The following is a 14,853-nucleotide window of genomic DNA, read 5'->3' on the forward strand; positions in this document are numbered from 1 at the left end:
ACCCTTTCACTTTCAACCTTGTTGCATCCTTAAGTCTGAGGTGAGTCTTTTTTAGACAGCATATAGGTGGCTCATATTTTTAAACCATTCTTTCGGTCTCTGTCTTTTGATTGGGGAATTCAATCCATTAACATTCAGTGTTATTACTGAAAAGACATTACTTACTTTAGTCCATTTTGTCCTTTGGCTTTCCATTGTCATATCTTACTATTGTCTGTCTTTTTATCCTTTAAGTTACCCTTCATAATAGTCTTCATTTCTACACACTTCTCCAAGTCTCTTGCCCTTGTTTATTTCATTTCAGGCTGCAGCACTAAGTCCAGTATCTCTTGTAAATCTGGTCTTTTGATAACATACTGTCTCAGTTTTTGTTTGTCCATGAGAATTTTAAACTCACTCTCATTTTTGTAGGACAGTTTTGCCAGATACAGAATTCTTGGCTGTCAGTTTTTCTCTTTCAGTACCTTGAATATATCATATTACTTTTTTCTTTTTATCACCTCCATGGTTTCTGAAGAAAGATCAACACGTAGTCTAATTGAGTTACCTTTATGTGATGCATTGTTTTCCTCTTGCTGATTTCAGAATCCTCTTTTTATCTCTGGTATTTGTCATTATGAATAGTAGGTATCTTGGAGTAGATCTATTAAGATGTATTCTGTTTGGGGTGTGTTGTCTTTCTTGGATATTGATATTTATGTCTTTCAAAAGGTTTGGAAAGTTTTCAGTCGTTATTTCTTCAAATATTCTTTCTACCCCTTTTCTGTTTTCTTCCCCTCCTGGGACACCAATAATGTGTATGTTTGTGCATTTTGCATGGTCTTTTAATTCCCTGAGCCCCTGTTCTATTTTTTCCCCATTCTGTTCTCTTTCTGTTCTCCCTTCTTTGCAAGCTCTGATGTTTTGCTTCGATTTCACTAATTTTCTCCTTCATCAATTCAAATCTGCTGTTTTATGCCTCTGATACATGTTTTTTATATTCTCTAATTTTTCTCCAAAAAAGAACATATTTTCAAGTTCAACAGTAAAAAATAAAGTCAATAGCAGTTGCTACTTAGAGCTCAAGAAACTGTTTTCAACAGAATTTCATGTCCGCAGTTTGATTCTCTGTTTCAGAGGATGAATCACTTTTAGATGAAAAACCTGGGGTGCAGTGGGGAAAGGGAGGAACACTCAGGACAGAAAAATACTGGGGAGTAACAAGAGGTGAACTCGTCTGATCAGACAATGAGTGAAGGATGTAGTTATTGTGAGAACTTCTAAGTAGAGAATATTGTGCTGATCTACTGAGAGTTGGTGATGTAGCAGGAGCTTCTCTGTGAGACTGAAGATAGCAAGAGGGATATTTCTCCAGGGAAATCAGGACCAGGCATCCGTGCATATTGAAAGTGGCTCTTTTCTGATGACAGAACTTTTTTTTTAAAGATTTATTTATTTATTTATTTCTCCCCCATCCCCCGCCCCGGTTTTCTGTTCTCTTTGTCTATTTGCTGCGTCTTCTTCTTTGTCCACTTCTGTTGTTGTCAGCAGCATGGGAATCTCTGTTTCTTTTTATTGCATCATCTTGCTGTATCAGCTCTCCATGTGAGTGGTGCCATTCTTAGGCAGGCTGCACTTTCTTTTGTGCTGGGCAGCTCTCCTTATGGGGTGCACTCCTTGTGCATGGGGCTCCCCTACACGGGGACAGCCCTGCGTGGCAGGACACTCCTTGCATGCATCAGCACTGCGCATGGGCCAGCCCCACATGGGTCAAGGAGGCCCAGGGTTTGAACCGTGGACCTCCCATGTGGTAGACAGATGCCCTAACCACTGGGCCAAGTCCACTTCCCTGATGACAGAATTTTATAAGTATCCTGTTATATTACTTCACATGGTAACTCCATACAATCTTAAGTCCCACCATCACTGCTTTTAAGTAGTGATGATACTGATGTATTTCTCTTACCACTATGTAAAAGGCACCTTCAACACCCTGTCTGATCTTGGCTGAGTTTTCAATGAATAGAATCCCATAAGTCTTGGCTAGTTCATGGGCTTGTGTTGTTTCAACTGTCATTGTTGGCAAATCACACTTGTTTCCTATCAACACCATAGGTACATCATCTGAATCTTAAACTCAATCTGCTTCCTGTAGAGATTAATATCTACAAATGATTTGCTGTTATTGATGGCAAACACTCAGGAAAACTTAATCTATCCTCATGTGTCGGTCTTTCATGGCACTTACTCCTCTTGTCTGGCTCTGTCCAGTATGTTCATCAGGCAGTTTTACCATCTATAACCACACATTTTTGGTAATAATCCTTTATGGTCAGATCATACTCATCTACAAAGTGGTTCTGGATTAGCTGGATTTGCAGTGCACTTTTCCCAACACTACCTGTTCCAACCACCACCAGTTTGTACTCAGTAATTTCACACCAGCAAGAATTTCAAGGTCCTCTGACTCTGCTTCAGACAGGTTCAGGGCTACAACCAGGAAAAATGCTAGAGACCCTAGAACCACCATGAACAGTCCCCACTGGGAGAGGCACCTCTAATATATATATAGAGAGAGACATATATATAAAACATATAATATATTTTTAAAAGATTTATTTTTTATATATTTCTCTCCCCTTCCTTCCCCCAGTGTCTGCTCTCTGTGTCCATTCACTGTGTATTCTTCTGTGTCCGCTTGTATTCTTGTCAGCAGCATTGGGAATCTGTGTCTCTTTGTTGTAGCATCATCTTCCTGCAACAGCTCTTTCTGTGTGTCGCACCCTCTTGGGCAGGCTGCACTTTTTTCACATGAGGTGGTTCTTCTTATGGGGTGCACTCCTTGTGTGTGGGGCTCCCCTATGCAGGGGACACCCCTGGGTGGCACGGCACTCCTTGTGTACATCAGCACTGTGCATGGGCCAGCTCACCACATGGGTCAGGAGGCCCTGAGTTGGAACCCATGTGGTAGGCTGATGTTCTATCAGTTGAGCAAAAACCACTTTCCTCTAATATATTTTTAATCTCATCTATTTTGTCTTTCACTCCCATAAACTCTATTCCTTTTCTTTGTAGGCTTTCAAATTGTTCTTCATGTTCACCCATGTCTTCTTCATATCCTTTATCTCTTTATTCATATTTTCCTTCAACTCTATGAATTGATTTAGGTGATTTGATTATTATTGATTAGTTATCTTAAATACTGTGTCTTATCCAAAGTTTTGGTTTGTTCCATTGTCTGGGCCATATATTTCTGTTTCTTAGTATGGCTTGTAATTTTTTACTGATGTCTAGGCCTCTGAATATGTTGGGGCATTTACTTTGATGGTCAATTTCTCTCTCTTATCTAGTAATTTTGTTTCATGGCTCTTCTTTGATTTTTGTTCAACTTATTCTAAGTCTTTAAAATGCCCAGCTTAAGTTACCAAATTAAAGCCAGGGACTCACTAATTGAGCACACTCTACTCCCAGGAATTTGGGAAAAAAGACACCTAAAAGTGGTTTCTCTACTTGCAGTTTCCTAGCTGTCCAGTTGATGGTTGATTCTGGTCTGACCAGAGCCGAGATTCAAATCAGACCCTTCTGGTCAAATTCATTGAAGAGAAACCACTTTCCAACCTCTATTGCACCATCCCTCTTCCCAGGGAGGAAGATTTATTCTCTTCTCATTTGTCTGCAGTGAGTCATGAGTTTTATCCAGGCTGTTCACCTTGAGGGTGGGGTATGAATGCCATTTTCAGTCATGGGGTTAGTAACTCACAGTTTTTATTTTGGCTTCTTCCTTTCTCTTCCCTCACCCACCTGTAGAGTGTAAAGCAATCTCCTGATCTGCAGATTCCCAAAGCAGGTCCCTGAGACAGCCTTTGCCCGTCCTCTATTGTTTTGTGTGAGAGTTTAGCCATGCCTACCTATTACAACACCCTCTTCCCAGAAGCATATATTGTTGTTTTAAGCCACTATTTTGGGGATGGTTTGTTACTAGAACAGATAAGATCAGAATTCCACAAGACCTACTTGATTTGGGCTTTAGTTCATAATTCTATTTTTGCACATATCTTACTTTCACCAGTAGAGGAAAATATTGTGAACTTCCAGTATCATTTTAGTTTAAAGCTGATTATATAATAATCCCTGAAATATCCTGTTATTTCCCAATGCATAGTTCACCTGGTTATTGACTGTGCTTCTTTTTGGGAAATCCATAAAGGAAATTTCACAGTAAGTATTTGTGATGTTTTACTAAAACATTCCCCATTGTACACAGCTTCTCCTTTACAAAAGGTACACTAGAACTCAATTGAACTGTTCATCCACTTAGGTCCTAAGGATCCAGTGATCAGATACCCATCACAAAAGATTCCTGCAAGTCACATCATTCTGATAACCATGATGACTCTACTAACTGTGAACATAACTCTGTCAATGTTCCCATTGCGGTTTATAAGCCACCACTTTGTCATTGCCACCCACAGGTCCATCATTGCCTTTGAAATCAAGGAACACTTTTTAAAAGCATATATCTATGCATATTCTCAGCTAGCAGAGAATAGACATTACAGCACTTTTAAAATATATTGGTGCTATCCAAGGCAATGCTACTCTAAGTGTCCTGTTAAAGGGATTTTCTTATGTATTCTCTTAAGGAACTTGGTTTGGGGCTTTTGGAAACACCAAGGTAGTTTAGATGAAGCTGCCAATGATAAAGCCACTCCAATTTTTCTAGGTCCCTAAGGCATTGGATTCCTTTTTCTATTTTATACCAAGAAATTCCTTACCCTTTAATTTTATTTACCACCATTCAATCTAGGTTTCAATCAACCAATCTAGCAAACATTCAGACCCATTTTCAACTGCTCAAACAGATACAGTGACTCTTTGGTAAATTTAACTATAATGGGAAATTTAGCTTATTTTAAAATAATTTCCTTTCTTTCTGTAGTGCCAGAATCCATTCCCATGTATTCTTAAGGTCTTTGCTAATATAAACTAGAAAAAAATTTCAATTTTCAGGCCTCTTTCCCATTCAGTGGCCTGAGTGTTTGAGTTTCAACTGGAAAGGATGTAAATTTGGTTAATGTCATTTGACAAAATTTAATTCTTTGCTGATCTCAGCCTTGTGGCTACATGAGATAAGAGAGTTTTTTTTAGCATAGTCATGGAAAACCCCTAGTTCTCTTATTATAATTTAAGCAAGAATTTGGAATTTGACCTTATAATATTATTTTTGTGTGTGTGATTCTCTAGTATATTTAAAAGTAGACAGTTTATCCCACAAAGTTTGTATATTCTTTGTGCCCTTTACGAAATTCTAAAGAAGTAGCTTCTCAGTCCTTCAAAGTCAGCCTTCAATTAGCTCTTCATTCCCTATAACTGTAGGTGATAATTTGATTAAATGTTCACTGTATATTATGGACTGGCAAAGGTTGTATTCCTGCTATCTCTAAACCCAACCCACCCTTATAACCAATTGCACATTTCTATTTTCTGAAGGATGTTGTATCTGCAACCATGCTTGTCTCTAATTCACTATCCATCAGCATTCTGATTGGAAAACACAGAAGCTACTTAGGTTGCTTACACAGAAAATTAATTTATTAAAAATAATAGGTAGGCTATATAATCTCTGGGAGAGTTAGAATTGTGGACTTTGAAGCCACACAGCCAGAGAAAATAAACAAATAGTGCCATGGGTATTGCTTCAGCAAATATACCACTGTTGTTGCCATTTGGAGACAATGCTGCAGTTTGCACTATAGACACTAGGTATTAGACAGCAGAAATTCCATTCATGTTGCTTCCTAAAACCTGATTTTTCTCTCACCAATTTCAGCAGAAGGCGAATTTCTCATCACAGTTGCTTCTTATATATTGCTCATCTCCAAACTGATGTTTGGGGTGGATATGTCTGGTCTAACCTAGATCATATACCTCTGTTCTCTTGTAAAGAAGGCAGGGAAATATATTCTGGCTTCTAACTTGGGTAATGAGAGATAGGGGTTAACTTGTCTAAAATTAATTTTCTGCAATCTGTTCTCCCAGAAATGGAATTTACCTCCTTCCCATCAGAATGTTTTAGGAACTAAACATTGCTGCGTGCAGATCGGCTACAGCTTATTGCTTAACGTAATCATCCTTGATAGAGTGCTGAGGTGGGAAGCCAGATCTGGGGACCTGGATAATGCTGTACCCACAAGGCTTGCTTTCTTGATTAAATGGAGATGGGTTGGTTCCTCTGACGGTGCAGCTTAAGCATCTATGGCCCAAGGACTGAGATCCTTCTTCCAAAGTTTGATGTCTATTCTTGCTAAATTTTAGAAATCTACGCTAGAATACAAAGAGCAATAAGGAAGGGCTCTCTTAATTTCTTTGTGAACTGGAATGAATGAATGGTGTCTTAAAAGGTCTAATGTATGTCATTTCTAGCCATTTGCCTTTAATTGCTCAGCAGGTTGGATGCATTTATTATTACCATGATAAGATGATGAGTAGCTACAGACAATTTCTGATACAGATAAACTATCTACTATCTCATTTTTTTCTTTTTTTTAAAATAATTTTTATTTATTTCTCTCCCCTTCCCCACCCCCACCCCAGTTGTCTGTTCTCTGTGTCCATTTGCTGCGTGTTCACTTCTGTTGTTGTCAGCAGCACTGGAATATGAGTTTCTTTTTGGTGTGTCATCTTGTGTCAGCTCTCCGTTTGTGCGACACCATTCCTGGACAGGCTGCACTTTCTCTCGCGTTGGGCGGCTCTCCTTACGGGGTGCACTCCTTGCATGTCCCCTACTGCGGGGACACCCCTGCGTGGCATGGCACTCCTTGCGCGCATCAGCACTGCACATGGGCCAGCTCCACACGGGTCAAGGAGGCCTGGGGTTTGAACCGAGGACCTCCCATGTGGTAGACGGATGCCCTATCCACTGGGCCAAGTCCCTTTCCCTCATTTTTTTCTTTATAGTGAAACAAATGCTATTATAATTATAAATAATTAGCTAGAATTATGGTATTTGTTAGAAATGATGATAAAGATGAGATCCTTGATATGGAATTTTAAATTGGGAACCAATAAATCATAAAATTTAGAGGATAAAGGAAATAGAGAAACTTAGAGGAAAAATCCAGAAGATACAAAAAGATATGAGTCTTTTGTTTATATCCAGCATGGTATGGCCTCAGTTTTGCAGGAATCACACCAATTCTGTCATCATTCGTGCTACGGAAACTTTGAATATAGCCCTAAACGTGACTGCTCAGCCTGAGAAAACAGCAGTGGATGATTTGCAGTCTGCTCTCCAAAATGGAATGGTCCTGACTGCACTTTTTAATTTTTCAATTATTTTCATAACAAATGTATCTGTCTATAAATATTTATGTTTAAGCTTTTATTATAATTTGCTGCAATGGAATGAAATGGAAACGGCATAAAGACCACAGGTCTGGAATGTTTGTGAATAGTCTGAATGACGTGTTTCTAAGGGGAACAGTTTCAACTGCCCTCTTGGGGCCGTGCTTTAATACCCACAGGTCTTAGATACCACCAGCTTGTGAGTTAATACTTTCTTTTCAGCATCCATAGTGCTATAGTTTGACTCCTTGATTGTATGAAGTCTGGGTTTGTACTTGATTAACCTTTGCAAATGTTTGTGGGGATTTCTGAGGTAAATATTTCATTTGGTATTAACCATTATCATGCTTTTAAAAAAACATTTTATTGTAGAGGAATTCATTCCTAAATAATATATAGCACATTATTATATGTCATAAACTTTAAGCAAATAGTAGCAAGTTGTGTGTATTTTTTTGTGGCTTAATTTTTTGGGTCAGTATTATTTTTTGAAATATGTAGTTCAGTTTTGCAGTTGTGCAGTATTTCATTGTTTGGGTATACTACAAATCTTTATCCATTTTCCATTGAAGTATATTTAGGTTGTTTCTACACTTTTACTATCACAAAAAATGCTCTTCTAAACTTGTCACTTGGATCTATCTAAAATATTTAGCTAAGAATGGAATTGCTGGGTCTTCAACTTTACTATTGACAAATTGTTTTCCAAAGGGTTTCACCAAATTATGACTACAGCAATGAATGAGGGTACACTGCATTGTCCACCTCACATTTTGCACTGTTATATTATAAATTTTGCTTGGCAGATCAATGTGGTATAATATTTCCCTGACTGCCATTGGGGTCAAGTATCTTTTATTATGATTTTTCATCATTTGCATTTGTTTTATAAATTGCCTTCCATAAATTTTTCCTATTTTTCTATCAGGCTGTTGCCAACTTCTTATGATTTGCATAAGTTGTTTATGCTCTGTATTCTAAGCTTGTACCTGTTTATATTTCTTGCAGCTATCTTCTCACAGTCTATGGCATGTATTTTCACTATTTTTTGTAGTAGTGCCCGATTTAATATCAAGTTTTAAAATTTCTCCTAGATGATTTATTTAAGAAATGCACTTTAGGCCTTCTGATTTAATGCTAGAGATATAAAGTCAGCTTTTAAACCTACACAAACACATACAGGATAATGAGGGGAAAAATGCAAACTCTAGTTAATTCCGGTGAAACTCTAACAACACAAACTGAAATTACATTCAAAATGGAGACAAGAGATGGTGACTATCAAGTGAGGAGTGTGAGAGGAAGTAGACAGAAAAATATCCATGGCTAAAAATAAAGAAGCAAAGAAAATATTTCAAATCAAGTAGCCCACCACAAGATGCAATACCCAAGCTCTCACAGAGACAGGGCTGAGAGTTCACCTATAGCTAATTGTTTTGCCTGCAGAAGGAATAGCCCAGATAGGCTATTTTTAGGAAATAGTCTGTCAACATGGAAGGGGAGGAAAAGATATTTTGTAGTCCAGGAAAAGGAAAGATTGAAAGAATAGATGCCATGTCATAATGGAAATTCATACCAGAAAGAAAGTGGGACATGCCCTAATTCATGAATCATATTGCAGATAGCTGGATGGGAATAACCCACCTTCTCAAATGTGGACTAATATTATCTCATAATCTGTAACAAATACTCTACCAGGGTGTGGAGTTGTATGGGAAATCTACACATCCATATGATTGTTTTGCAAGTTCACAATATCTGTAACAAAAATACATTAAAAAAATATATAGTATGGGTTGGGGGAAAAATACACCAAATGTAAGATAAGGGATATAGTTGGTAGTAATATTTTGATGATGCTCTTGCATAGTTTGTAACAAACATTTCACACCAATGCAAAGAGTTGGTAGAGGGGTGATGTATGAGACCCCTGGGTGATGTTATGTATGTTTATTTTGTAAGTTCACAATTTTTACTATACACTTATTGTTTATGTGTGTTCATGATGTATGAATGATATATTTCAATAAAAATTAAAAAAATGAATTTTCACAGAATATATTCAAAGGTGCATGGATAAGAAAAGAAGCAACAGTAACATTCAATGAATGGAAAGTAAAGATCACTGCTGGGAAGTCTGGGACTCATCTAGTGGTCATCTTCTAGCCTTTGCCTACTCCTGCCTTCTTTTCTGTGTTTGCAGACGTTTTAGTCTCTAATAATTTGCTTGTCTGAAAATGTCAGTTTAATTTTCCCTTCCTATATTTATACATTTTATTTTATTTTCATACTTCTTTGTCCAGGAATTCTATCTAGAACACTATTAAAGAGAATTTGTGGAGCAAGTTGCTGCAACTTGCAGGGGTGGTAATACAGGTTCAGGCACAACAATGACTTTCAGTAAATTACCACGTTGTTATCTACAAAGCATGAAGGGTCCAAAAGAGCAGGGAAAGAGACTCCATCATGGCTGGTCTCTTGAGGAGGCTAACTGCTTGGGACAGGGTCAGTGGATGGTGGTCCCAAATGCCCCAGTTCCCATTAGAGAGAGAGGAGAGACCAATCTGTATTGCCCATCCACAGGTGTATACATATTCAACTCAGGGGAAGCAGGCCATGCCACTGAGAGTTTCTGTCTCGATAAGCAGCTAGAACTGTTTGTTCCCAGGTTTGGGGTTTAAGGTATGGTGAGGCCATTCCATTAGACCTAATGTTTCCCATGGGCTGTGGAATGGAATGTTAACCCAGTCAAAGAAGTTTTCTTTTAGTTTTAGCTTGCTAAAATATTGTGTATTGTAAAAATCTTGAATAGATATTAAATATTATAAATGATGATCTATTATCTATTGAAATGATATTTCTTTATTTGTTAATGAGATAAATCGCATGGTTTAATTTCTTAGTGTTAAACCAACCTTGCATTCTGGAATAAATTCAATTTTGTGCCCTCAGTGCTTTCTTTGTTTCAGCCTAGTCTTGTTCATGTTATTTTTTCATCTCTCTTGGCAAGTTATGGATACTTTCTTCACATGTATCTTATATTTCACCAATTCTTTCTCTAGTTTTATGTAATCTCTTTAAAACAATAGGTTCTGTTTTTAAAAAACAGCTTCATTAAGATGTAATTCGCATACTATCCAATCTAGTTATTTAAATATATAATTACATGGCTTTTAGTATATTTGCTGATGTGTGCAACCATAATCAATTTTAGAACATTTTTTAAAAAAGATTTATTTATTTACTTACTTACTTACTTATTTATTTATTTATTTATTTATTTATTTATTTATTTATTTATCTCCCCTTCCCCCCCACCCCAGTTGTCTGTTCTCTGTGTCTATTTGCTGCATCTTCTTTGTCCACTTCTCTTGTTGTCAGCGGCGTGGGAATCTGTGTTTCTTTTTGTTGCGTCATCTTGTTGTGTCAGCTCTCCATGTGGGCAGCGCCATTCTTGGGCAGGATGCACTTTCTTTTGTGCTGGGCGGCTCTCCTTATGGGGCACACTCCTTGAGCATGGGGCTTTCCTAAGTGGGGGCACCCCTGCATGGCAGGGCACTCCTTGCGCTCATCAGCACTGCACATGGGCTGGCTCCACATTGGTGGGTCAAGGGCCCAGGGTTTGAACTGCGGATCTCCCATGTGGTAGACGGATGCCCCAACCACTGGGCCAAGTCCACCGCCTAGAACATTTTCATCACTTCAAAAAGAAACTTCATATTTTTTAGTTACCTTTCACATATATTCCCATCCCTTTCCAGCCCTAAGCAATCACTAATCTATTTTGTCTCTATAGATTTGTCTATTCTGGACATTTCATATGAATGGAATAATATAATACATGGTCTTTTGTGATTACCTTCATTCACTTAGCATAATGTTTTCAAGGTTCATTCATGTGGCAGCATGTATTATACTTCTTTATTTTTATGACTGAATAATATTACATTGCATGGATATACCACACTGTGTATCCATTTAAACATTGATGGACTTCTGGGTTGTTTTTACCTTTTGATTATAAACATTCATGTATAAGTATTTACATAGGCAAATAATTTTCATTTCTCTAGATATATACTTAGGAGTGTAATTGCTAGGTTATATGCTAACTAACTCTATGTTAAATTGAGGAACTGTCAGACTGTTTTCCAAAGTGACTGCACCATTTTGCATGCCCAATGCAGCGTAGAGAATTCCAAATCTCTCTCCATTCTCTCCAATACTTAATATTACCTGAATTTATGATTCTAGGCATCATAGTGAGTGAGAAGTGGTATCTCATTGTAATTTTTATTTACATTTTCCTGATGACAATGATGTCAAGCATCTTTTCATGCGCTTATTGGCCATCTGTACACCTTCCTTGGAAAAATGTCTATATGATACTTTCCCCATTTTTAAAATTGTTTTTTTTAAATTATTGTGTTGTAAATGTTCTTTATGTATTAGAGATACAAGTTCCTTATCATATATATGATTTACAAATATTTTCTCCCATTGTCTGAGTTGTGTTTTCACTTTCTGGATGGTGTCTTTTGAAACATAAATGTTTTAATTTTGAAAATCCAATATATTTTTTCTTCTTTCATTGCTCATGCTGTTGGTGCCATCTCTAAGAATCTATAATCTGCTTTTAATATGAACACAGTATTTTTTTTCAAAAATTATATTGCTACTATTATACTTTCCATTTTCCTTTTCCAGAACTGTATATACCTCATAGTTTCTTCTTTTCTGGTCATGTTGGTTATTACATCATTTATTTCTTTAAATGTTTTCCAATAAGTATTTTGTAATCTGTATCTGACAATTTAGTCATCTATATTTCTTGACAGTCCCTTCTCTCTTGTCCTCTACTATCAAAGGTTTGCCTTCTCACATGCTTAGTGACTTTTGTTTGAGATGTGATGCTTAGTTTTAAATCTGTGATAGTCCTGTGGGCCTTTCCTCCAAAAAGTGCATTCTTCTGATCTTGGTAGTAGCTTTAGCTTACTCCTTTCTCAAGTAAATTTTAGTCACCCTTGAATGTTTTAGCTCATATCAGGAATCTCATACCTAGTTAACTGCTGTTGCCAGGATGAATATCTCAATAGTACTTTTTTTTAAAAAAAGCAACTTTACTGAGATATATTCACATACCATACAATCTAAAGTGTACATTCAATGGCATAGAGTTGTGCCCTCATCACCACAGTTTTAGAGCATATTCATTACTCCAAGAAGAAATCCCCACCTCCACTCCTTAGTAGTTGCCTCTTGTTATAACACTATGGTGTTAAGGCCACCTTGCTCCTCCTTAGTGCCTGCAGGTCCCAGCAGGTTCTCTGGCATTATGGCTCCTTATTCTAATTCTCCACTGGCCTCCTACCTCTCTTCCGTGGTTCCCATGCCCTTGTGTTCCTGGTTCTCAGGTATTCCCATAAAGCCCCTGGGCATTTATGCTTTACTGCTAGTGTTTTCTCTTTTAACAAAGATCATAAAAATTTATTTGAGAATATTCTATATCCATTCTTCATAAACTTCATAAATAAAGTAGAAATGTAGATACTTTTTTATCGTGAAAATGTTTCTATCTTTACATAAATACCAACCCCAAACTAAATGGGAAAACACTAATGATAGTGACAGTTATTAGGAATAACAGAAGGCCATCGATTATTACCATGATTATGTAATATTGGTCTACATGATAAAATTATAATAGAGAAATAAATTACATGCATAATTTGAAAAGAAGTATGTAATATTATATGCAGATGGTATGATTTTATATCTGGAAAAAATCAAGACATGAAATCATCAGGAAAATTATTTCAATCATTAAAACATTAAAAAGTAGTTGGAAACATAATTTGTATACCCAAATTAATATTTTATATTTATGCAAACATCAACCAATTAGAAGATAAGGTAGAAGAAAAGACTAGTAATTTCTACAATTAAAATAAAATACTTGGGAATATATTTAACAAGTGTAAAAAATCAATATGAAAAAAACTTTTAAGTGCTCTAGAGGGAGTCAGAATGATTAAAGTAATGTAATGTCAAAACAGGAATATCAAGCAACAAAAAGATTCAATGTTTCTAAAAGATAATTGTGGTTGTTACGCTAATGTGTCAACTTGTCCAGGTAATTGTACCCAGTTGTTTGTCAAGCAAGCACTGGGCTAATTGTAATACAAGGACTTTTATGGGCTTTAGTCCTCAGTGAGTTTACTGGATAGATGGCGGATTACAGCTATATCATCCAGGTAGATTGTGTCAGCAATGAGTGACTGTCCAATCAGTTGAATTCATTAAAAGGAGAGTGATTTCACCATTGAGAGAGAATTTCTCAGCTCTTCTTTGGACAGCACCGTCTCCTGGAAACTCATCAAGCAACTTCACTGGACGTTCATTGGAACCCCTGGGTTGCAGCCTGCCTGCAGAACCTGGACTTGTGAATCCCTACGATCATGTGAGAGACTCTTATAAAATCTCATACTATTTACAGACATCTTCTGTCCATTCTGGAAATCAGAATTCTGTAAATTAGAAAAAATTATATTTTATGCAATCCATAGTTTAAAGGCAGTGAAACATCAATAAAACCATAACCAGGCAAGATTATGTCAACATTAATATAGGAAAGTAAACAAACAAGAAGACAAGATAGTATTTTTTCAAAACTTTTTTATTGAAATATATCACTCATACACAAACATACATAAACAATAAATGTATAATAGTTGTGAACTTACAAAACAAACACATAACTCAAACATATATAACATCTCACCCTACCACCAATAGCTTGCATTGTTTTTAAACCTTTTTAACTAATGATTAGAGAGCATTGTCAAAATATTACTACTAAACAAAGTATTTTTCCCCTAACCAATCCGATTATTATTATCTTTATATCATTTATATATGAACATACATAAACAATTAAGTGTATAGTACAGGTTGTGAACTTACAAAGCAAACACGCATAACATCATACAGGGGTCCCATATACCCTCCGCCAACACCTTGCATTGTCATGAGGCATTTGTTACAAACTATGAAAGAACACTGTCAAAATCTTACTAATCATAGTTCTTATCTTACATTTGGTGTGTTTTCCCCCCAACCCACCCTATTATTATTTTTTAAATATATTTTTTTATGACAGAAGTTGTAAACTTATAAAACAATCATGCACATGTACAGAATTCCCAAACAACAGCCATCCATCAACACACCACAATGCGGTGTGTCATTTGCTACAGATAAAATAATATCATCTCATTATTTGCCATGTCCATAGCATACATTTGGCTCACATTTTCCATACTGCCTCAGTATCAACACAGTATATTTTTTGAATAGATGCAAGAATATTATATTATTACTACTAACCATAGTCCATAGGTCACTCCAGCTGTTTTTTTCCCATGCTTCTCCACATTCCCAACACCCTGCAGTAGTGATATACATTTGTTCTAGCTCACAGGGGACACTCTTGCATCTGTACCATCAACCACAATTCTCACCCACCTCTTG

The 14,853-nt window shown here is 36.7% G+C and overlaps 1 pseudogene; it reads right to left on the reverse strand.

Moving 5' to 3' along the window:
* Window positions 1-1,856: 1,856 nt before the first annotated feature.
* LOC131278344 (GTPase NRas pseudogene) lies at window positions 1,857-2,420 on the reverse strand (annotated as a pseudogene).
* Between the last annotated feature and the right edge of the window lie 12,433 nt (window positions 2,421-14,853).

The sequence above is a fragment of the Dasypus novemcinctus genome, chromosome 4 (assembly GCF_030445035.2).
Source record: "Dasypus novemcinctus isolate mDasNov1 chromosome 4, mDasNov1.1.hap2, whole genome shotgun sequence".
NCBI lineage: Eukaryota > Metazoa > Chordata > Mammalia > Cingulata > Dasypodidae > Dasypus > Dasypus novemcinctus.